Below are 8,926 nucleotides of genomic sequence, written 5' to 3'. Positions count from 1 at the left end.
GGAGAAGGTGTTAGACACTCCCGAATTTCGTGGTTCTAGCACGGTCGCTTAACAATTTATACTTGGCCTAATTATCTGACTTATTACACGTTTTAAACTTATTGTGTATTCTTAACTTTTATAACCGCTTTTAGCTTGATTATTTGTAATTATAGAATTGTCTTGAAACGAATCACGCGTACGTATATTCGTTTTTTTTTGCATGTAAGGAATCATGTCACGCGTACGTGTACATAATTAATAACACTTTTGGCGCATCAAAATCATGTCACGCGAACGTGTCCATGATTAATAATGCTTTTGTCTATTTATTAAGAAATATTTGGTTGAAGTTGCGCGAACACATCCCTCAAGTCACTTTTTAGAATCAAATTCGCAATTATGTTACGCGAAACGTATACGTAATCACAACACTAGTCTAAATCGAGCCTAAAGCAAACTACGAGTGTTCATTTTTTAGAAATTGTAATCGTGCCATGCAAACGTGTACACAATTGAATTAATAACATTTTAATTACTAAAATTGTGTCGCCCAAAGTTGCGCGAACGCATACTTGACTTATATTTGGAAATTATAATTACGTCACGCAAACATCGAAAATCCTAAAGATTGCCTATCTGGGTGTGGGCGGCCTAAGCATGTCCCTAGCAATAAGCAACAAAGTATAGTAATAAAACGTTTCAAATCCAAATTTTCACTTACGCTTAAATCTAATCCTTCTGTCGAAGCCTATAGTTTATAAAATACTAAATTTGCAACTGATGGTTAATAAAGGAAAGCAAAAAGAACATTTTAACGCTCGATATGCTTCTGCTAGGATGAGAATTGCTAACTAGCGTTCAAATAGTCCTTTTAGCATTTAAAGTTGAAGAAAGAGATTAAATGTATCATTTGCTTGATTTAACAAAAATGTCATACGAACAAAAATAAAAAATAAAAAAATACATGTACTAGTATTTTGTCTACAGACAAATCAATTCTAGAAAGGGGAAAACCTGTATATGCTGGTTTTATCTAAAGCCGCAATTCTTTTCATTTTTGAGTTTACCAACAAAGACTACCTCTTAACCCAAACAAAATCAAAATCTATATAAACACTCACAGACCATTTAAATGCAAAATTGTTGGATCAATTCTGTCCATGAGTCTTTTAACCAAGAAAAAAGTTCAACCACAAATCTATATAGCTCAATAGTCACTATTGTTGACATTGCTAATTTTTATTCAATATAAGATCTCATTTGAGATTTCATACAACTAAAATAAGATTAACTTCAACCATAGACTCAATTAACAATTAACAACAACAAAAAACAATCAAATTAGATGAACAACATCAACCAAACAACTAAAATTTCATTCATAACAGTTCCAACACACAAGTATTTGAGAAGGAGTTCATCTAATCTAGAATTAAAATAACAAAAACCAAAGTTCAAGCATCTTCCTAAAATATACGGCATAAGTCATGACTGAATATAATAATGTCCAGGTAATCAAACTAATTTAGACAAGAAAACACATGAACAGATCATTCAAAACAGAGGCCATTTATTCACTATCTAAATCAACTACATAGTTTCCCTTTACATCTCATATGCTACTCAAATGCTGAAGCATACCTGGAAAATGAGAGGAAGTAAGAAATGTGAGATCAGTAGCTAAGCAGCATCAGTCACAGCTATGAAACAGTGCCCAGAACCAATCAAACAGTAACCAAACAACAGAATTTAGAACAAAGCTTTCAGAACCCCCAAATTCAGACCATTTCTCAACTCAAGTGCAGAATGTAAAGGTTTTAGAGATTTTGGCTCATTAAAAAGATCAAAAGACCCACATAATACAGAATTTGATCAATTTTTATCAAGCAAAAGTGCCAGAAATCAGTGCAGTTTCAGAACTTCAGCCGTTTTTGGTTTTCTGGATTTTCTATCTCTTAAAGTCTTTGAGCTCTCCTTTATCTATCTTTGTACTCTATCTCTCTGTATTCTTAAGCTCCCTTTCTGTATCTTTTTTCTGTCTCCTTCCCTCTTAGAATCTCTCTCTTAGAATGTTTTTCTTTTTTGTATTCAATTCCAGTATTTTCTGAATCCCCCCTTTGTCTCTGATTTTCAGCTCCCTTAAATGGGCATTCAATTATTGCATTTTCCACTACCAATTCAACTTTTCATTTCTTTAATGATCCACTCAATTATCCACTCAATTAGTGTTTTTAGTTAATTCGATAATGCAAATACTACCCTACCACTATTAGAAGCTTCTCAATTAGTGACCACTTGCATAAACTTATACTAATCAGTTGATTATTATACACATTCAACCAAATTATTGAACTAATCCCAGTTATTCTGCCTAAGTGATTAAACGAGATACCATTTCAAAGTTTTGTGATATCCTAATTATACGAAACACATCCACAAAACCAATCTAAATAAATAAATAGTGAACATAAATAGTTTATACCAGAGTACTTATCGAATTTTTATTGACCAGGAAAAGAAAAAGAGATGAGGAAGACGAATATCAGAATAAAACTAATGTAAATAAACAAAGACTAAGAGAGAACTCACCGGACAGGCTCGAACTTGGGTTTGGCTTTGATACTGTGACTCACCCCAAACTAATGCTAATCATTTGTTCTTTATCAAGAACAAATGAACAGCATCGGTTTTGTAGTGAGTCGACCTTCTAATCACAAAAACTAGAGACTTGGATCGATGCATGTTATCAGGATCAACGGAAACTGATTTTGAACTTTTAGGTTCGAACTTAGATTTAAAATTCGACGAGTTCTGGTCAGATTCGAAGGAAACCATTGATGGATTTGGTATGAGGGAGTTATGGGGGGTTGTGTGGTGTTAATTTGGGAGTGATTGGGGGTACCCTAGGGTTTGGGATTCAAACTTTGATCGAAGATTTGACAAGTTTGGATGTGATTTGAAGGAAACAGTTTGGGGATTTGGGATGGGGAGATGAAAGAGAATCGATGGTGTTAATTTGGGGTTGTTTGGGCCACCGGAACCGCCGTGAGGCGATTTCCGGTGGGCGAACGAGGGCGGTGTGCGGTGGTGCATGTTCTTGGTCTCTGAAGAGACGAGTGGGGTGGTGGGGGTAGGGGTGGTGTTTGGTATATTAAATTAGTCAGTTAATTTGGGCCGTTGGATGATGGGAATCCAACGGCTCCGATTAACTTTCTGATGAAACGGGGTCGTTTTGTGTAGTAACTGAGTGGTCTGGGTATGGGAATAGGTAAGGTTGTGGGGAAGGTTTGGGACCGTCCGATCAAATAAAATTGACGGCCCTGATCAAAACGTGTCCAAACGACGTCGTTTGGTTCTGGTAGGGGTGGACCGGGTAGGGAATGGGTTGGGCTGGCCTGGGGATCAGGTCTGGCTAGATAATTGTTTGGGCTTGGGGATCTTTTGGCCCAGATTTGATCTCCTCTATTTTATTAACTCTTTTTTTCTTTTCTTTTCTTCTTTTTCTTTCAAAAATTTAAAACTAAAATCCTAATTAAATTATAAAACACCAAATTAACTTAGAAATACTAATTAACTCTAACTAATAATTATCACAAATAATTAAATGTCAAATTAAAAGAAAATCACACAATTTGACTAAAATTACAAAAATATGTTATTATTTTTTGAATTTTCATTTTTGTAAAACACCTAATTATTAATTAATTCCAAAAAATATAAAAATCAAATCTTAAGTGCAAATGCTATATTTTTGTATTTTTGATGCATTAATAAAATTAAACATGCACATAAATATATGCAAACAATCAGAAAAATCACACAATAATTCCTAAAATAACACATAATTAAAGACAATACCTAATTTTGGGAATTATTTTGGAGTAATTCTTATGAAGCAAAAATTACATGCTCACAGTTGCCCCTCTTTGTCCGGAAACATGAAGAGTTTTCGTGCAAAAATAAAGTGAGCGAATACGAGAGATTTTTGCCTGTTCGAACACTCCGTGGGAAGCATTTTTTGAAATTTTTGACCGAACCTCTGCTTCAAAGGTTTCATACATATCCTTGGCTATAAAGGAATCAGGTCAATGTAGTTCGGGAAGTTTTGGTAGCTGAGACTACCATGAAGCTGCGGTTTTGCTGTTACTGCTGTTGCTGCTGCTGATACTGCCTACTGACCTCCTTATTACCCCATAACAAAAATGAAGAAGCTAGACTAAGCTATGATCTATGCTTTACAAAGATTTATTTTCAAACTTGATCTTGTGACTGATGTTGCCTCGTTGACTTGTATTTTCCTCAGAAGTTCCTTTGTGGCTGACTTGAATGGTATTCTTTGAAATGCTTTCCTTTCTTCTCCAGGCGGGCACCTGATTGCTGAACCCTTTAAATGTCTTCCTTTGACTATTGTTTCCTTTCCTCTGTTCCCCAGGCGGGCTCTTGATTATTTGAAATTTGAATTGCTTCTTCCCTTCGTTCTCCAGGTGGGCTCCTGATTGCTGAGACTCGAAATGTATTCCCTTGTTCTCTAGGTGGGCTCCTGATTGCTGAAACTTGAATTGTATTCCCTTATTCTCCAGGTGGGCTCCTGATTGCTGAAACTTGAACTGCATTCCCTTGCTCTCCAGGTGGGCTCCTGATTGCTGAAACTCGAATTGTATTCCCTTGTTCTCCAGGTGGGCTCCTGATTGCTGAGACTCGAATTGTATTCCCTTGTTCTCCAGGTGGGCTCCTGATTGCTGAAACTTGAATTGTATTCCCTTGTTCTCTAGGTGAGCTCCTAATTTCAACAAAATAGACAAAAGCAAAGAAAATTTTATGCCAAGTCTGATAAACCATTATGCCAACCCCCAAGATCCCCACCAACGAAGTATAATTAGACCAGCTAGAAAGCATACCGCCAACAAGTTCTGAAACACTCAATAAGAAATCTGCTGAAAAGAAAAAGAAAAAAACAACTGAAAAGAAAAAGGAGAGAAAAAAAAAAAGGAACAAAGTCTTGCTTAGCCAGCCAAAGAAAAGGCTCTAATCCAGCTAAATTTATAAACTTGAGCTAATCCCATTACTTAAACACGTAAGCAGAAGAAGCAAAAAAAAATTTGTCATACCAAAAATTCACCAACAAAGCAGAGAATTAGAGCAGTTAGCAGCTGACCAATTACAAATGCTAAAACAATCATGGAAAAATCAGCTTAAAAAAAAAAGAAAGAAGAAACAACCAACTCAGACACAGAAAAGGCTCTATTGCATAAGAAGCCCTTCTAAAGTTGAGGTAGTATAATTTTAGAGATAAAATTGATATTGTCTAGTTTATAGTAGTACGAACCTCGGCAGCACACATTTTAAAAATACCGAATGCGCGTATGATTGCTTCAGGCATTCTTTCACGCTCACCCCCAATTTCAAAGTTTTGCAAGGATATTTGGGTTTGTCGCCCCATAATCTGAAAGCAAGTAAAACTCAACCACTTACTTCAGGTAGAAATAAAGTAAAAGAGATTGTGAGAGAGAGCACAAACTTGTCCTTGGGAACAATAATGGGGCCAAAACTATCTCTTTTATAACGTCGGTGGAACGCTACTAGCATTGCCATAGGGCTACCTGGAGTTACAGAAGAATCGATTGAAGGCTTATATTTGATGAATAGAAATGTAGAATATAAGTATGGACTGAATAACAGAATATCCAAAGATAAGCAAAAATATACAATGTCAATACCTATTCATGTTAAAATGACAAGAGACGTGGAATACACACTCCTTATTTTCTTCCAACAAATGATTAACATTTGTTCTTAGATGACATCATTCTCATCTTTTATTGTTATTTTTATTGTTTACCGAAAAAATGCTATATAACTAGAAATCCATATGATGTATACCTAAATATGAAATCAACCTTAACTATCAATCGGTAATTACTTGATCACATAACCTATAATTCAGAGAGAATGGATAACTAGATAATTCCTACTTTCGAAACAATAACTGCGCTTCGGTCCAAAGCAAGTTGGGGTCAGGGATATGAATCCTCATTCCATTCATATGAGCCTCGGTCCAAAGCAAGTTGGGACTTGTGAAAGTGTCCTTTATATGAGCCTCTTAAATTTTTTCCAATGTAATGTCCGTTAACAGTCTGCTTGCCCATAACTTTCTCGATGTTTCTTTTGGGATTTACACCGTTACATTCTCCATTATTACTCCAGCCCCCTCTAGATTCCGATCATCTCGCTCTTCACAGCTATTATCTCGCTCATCACGCATGCCTTGCCTTAATGACGAATCCTCATTGGAAAAATTCAATTTCTCACACTGCATTAATGAGGTTGTTTGCTCATGTTCCCGATCTTGATGAGGGTCATTGATTTTTCGATCAACTTTCCGATCACTTTTTTAAACCCAAATATTAGATTCTACCAGTATCGGAACAAAGAACACCAAATCATCCACCATTAATTCCATATTTTCCGGTAATTTTACACCTGAATATTGAATACATATTCTTGCCCATCTCATATGCTTCCTTTCTCTGGTTTCCTCATCCATTTCAATGAATCCTTCAGCTTATCTCCTATTTCTTGAAAGATATTATCTGACCATAGATGCGTTGGAAACGTAGGAGTCTTACCCATATGATATCTGACACCAATTTCTCCGATGACAGAGACTCACTGGCAACCACCATTTCAAATGTAACCTGCAATTTAAGTGACCCGGCACTCACTTTAATTCTTGCAGCTTCTTTTCTGGAAGGGAATTCAAATAGAAAAAGGAGACCATTAGCTCTTTAACTATAACCCCCCGGGTATATTCCATAACTTCTCTGCCCATCTTTGAACCTCACTCTTATTGGGATGGTTGAGTTTAAGTTTTCGAAATACCCAACAAGCACCTCTGCAAATACTCAACTCTGGATTTCAGCAAACCATTATAAATGACAATCACATTTTGTTCTTTCCTTGCTACTTCTACTACTTTGACTTCATTCTTGGGCTAGCTTTTGATTTCGACAATCTCTGCATAGCTATACCTAGCTAGAATTATTGATATGGCATAACTCTTATCTCTGGAATGATTATGGTGGACTTCGTCTTGCCTTTTTGTGACACTATTCTGATGTATCTACAATACACATTAAAGTTCTGAAAGATAACATATGAATATAACTGATTCATAATTTCCCACTTTCTAGTGATTCTACATTTGCCTTTTGAAGTAATTTTAAGGTATTTGCAAATCCCCAGTAAGTTAGTCCTATCAACCGATAGTCTGTTGACAAAATTCCCCTTCCTCTCAATAGTCTCATGCCAATTATCTCCAATTTCCTTGATTTCAAAGGACTTATCTCCCACAAAAAGAAAGTATTCCTTCCCAGGAGGCAGCAAAAACAACTTTTTATAATCACCTTTCGCAGCTTTTTATAATCACCTTTCGCAACTTTTTATAATCACCGTTCGTCGTCGTATAACTAGGCTTATGTTACTCAGTGATTGTAAAGGGCTGAAAATGAAACAGGAATTAATGGAAGGAAAAGAAGATGAAGTGAAAAAAAATGCTGAAAGAAAGATCATATCAAACATAATAATGTTAACAAAATTATTACAGCAAAATTTGGAACCAGAAGAAGAAGAAAAAAACAGGATTAGATTTTATATATTGATTCCCAAAAAAAAAAAAAAAATGAACCATATGCACAATGGGCAAGCCCTTAACCCGGATACTTACTTTGATGGGTCAGTAAGTTAAGGAGCCATGATAACTAACTCATTCAGAGAATGAGGTAAAGGTTTAACACAAGACCCATCAAGGAAGCCTATCTTATTCTTCGCAGATAAGGCTACTAGGGTTTCCCTTCTCCAACTAATTAATCTTGTACCAGAAAAAGGAGTAATCAAGTGACATAAAATTATTTCAAAAAGAAATAGGAGCTGAGACTGTCAGTGAGACAAGATCACACATGAAACAGAAAATCTAGATCTGTAACACCTATTGCACCACGAAACATGAGAAAAACATCAGAGATTTAGACAGGAACGAATTGATAGAATAAATTTAGGGCTATTTCTTCACAAGCAAAATAAATAGCAAAAGAGACTTAACATTTGGTCTTCACAAGTAAAAGAAAGCGACAACAAATAGCAAATAAAAAAAATTAGGCTAACAAAAGAAAAGTTGAGTAGATTTTACCGTATGTTATTTGAGGACTCAAAACCGAATTAAGCCTTAAACGAGATCTCCTCCGGTCTCAAACCCACCTACTAAACACCGAAACCTTCTCGAATGCGAACAACTGCGGAGCGAACGAAAATAAAAAACTAACAAAAACAGCTGAGAAAAATATTATGAAGGTTATGCTCCTGTCTCGAAGGAAGCCATAGATTTGTCGCTGCCCGATAAAAGAGAGAAGATTGAGAAGGCAAATCTTTTAATATTTTTTCGGCGAGAGGGAAATTTTCCGAAAATGAAATGTGCCAAAACTGTCGAAATATCTACAGTACTATTCCTACCAGTAGTTTTAGATAATTCTTTTTTTTGGGTCAAAGTGTCACATAATTGGACGGAATATTAATCATGATCTAATATATCATATTATTTTAATAAATAATAATTATATTATTTTATTATTTAATGTAGTATACATAAATATAATAAAAATCCATACAAAATCAAAGGATACAAAGTATTATAGTAATTGAATAAATTATTTATTCATTGTTTATTCTTTATTAAATTAGCCGTACTTAGTACTATACATTTACTAATTTACAAATGTAATTTTTTATTAATTTGTCAATTGACTTAATATTTTGATGCTACTTCTCTTTGAGTAGAACATACGTATATATTTTCTTATTCTGAAAATATATATTTTTATATTTATGTTATACTGTTTAAAATTCTTCAATTATCTAAATTTGTCAATAATTTTCTTGAGTGTTATTTATT

The 8,926-nt window shown here is 34.9% G+C and overlaps 1 long non-coding RNA gene across 5 annotated transcripts; it reads right to left on the bottom strand.

Moving 5' to 3' along the window:
• Positions 1–3,797: 3,797 nt before the first annotated feature.
• On the bottom strand, positions 3,798–8,452 carry LOC104220104 (uncharacterized). 5 transcript variants are annotated; one of them, XR_011403184.1, is made up of 4 exons: positions 8,168–8,452; positions 5,501–5,582; positions 5,309–5,425; positions 3,798–4,762 (listed from the first exon to the last, which is right to left on the bottom strand). It is a non-coding gene; the product is annotated as an uncharacterized lncRNA (long non-coding RNA). The 5 variants fall into 5 exon arrangements; XR_709429.2 differs by having other exon boundaries at positions 5,501–8,452; XR_011403182.1 differs by having other exon boundaries at positions 5,309–7,480.
• Between the last annotated feature and the right edge of the window lie 474 nt (positions 8,453–8,926).

Source organism: Nicotiana sylvestris, chromosome 1 (assembly GCF_000393655.2).
Source record: "Nicotiana sylvestris chromosome 1, ASM39365v2, whole genome shotgun sequence".
In the NCBI taxonomy this organism is placed as follows: domain Eukaryota; kingdom Viridiplantae; phylum Streptophyta; class Magnoliopsida; order Solanales; family Solanaceae; genus Nicotiana; species Nicotiana sylvestris.
The sequence above is the reverse complement of the archived record's forward strand: the minus strand, read 5'-3'. Positions and strand labels throughout refer to the sequence as shown.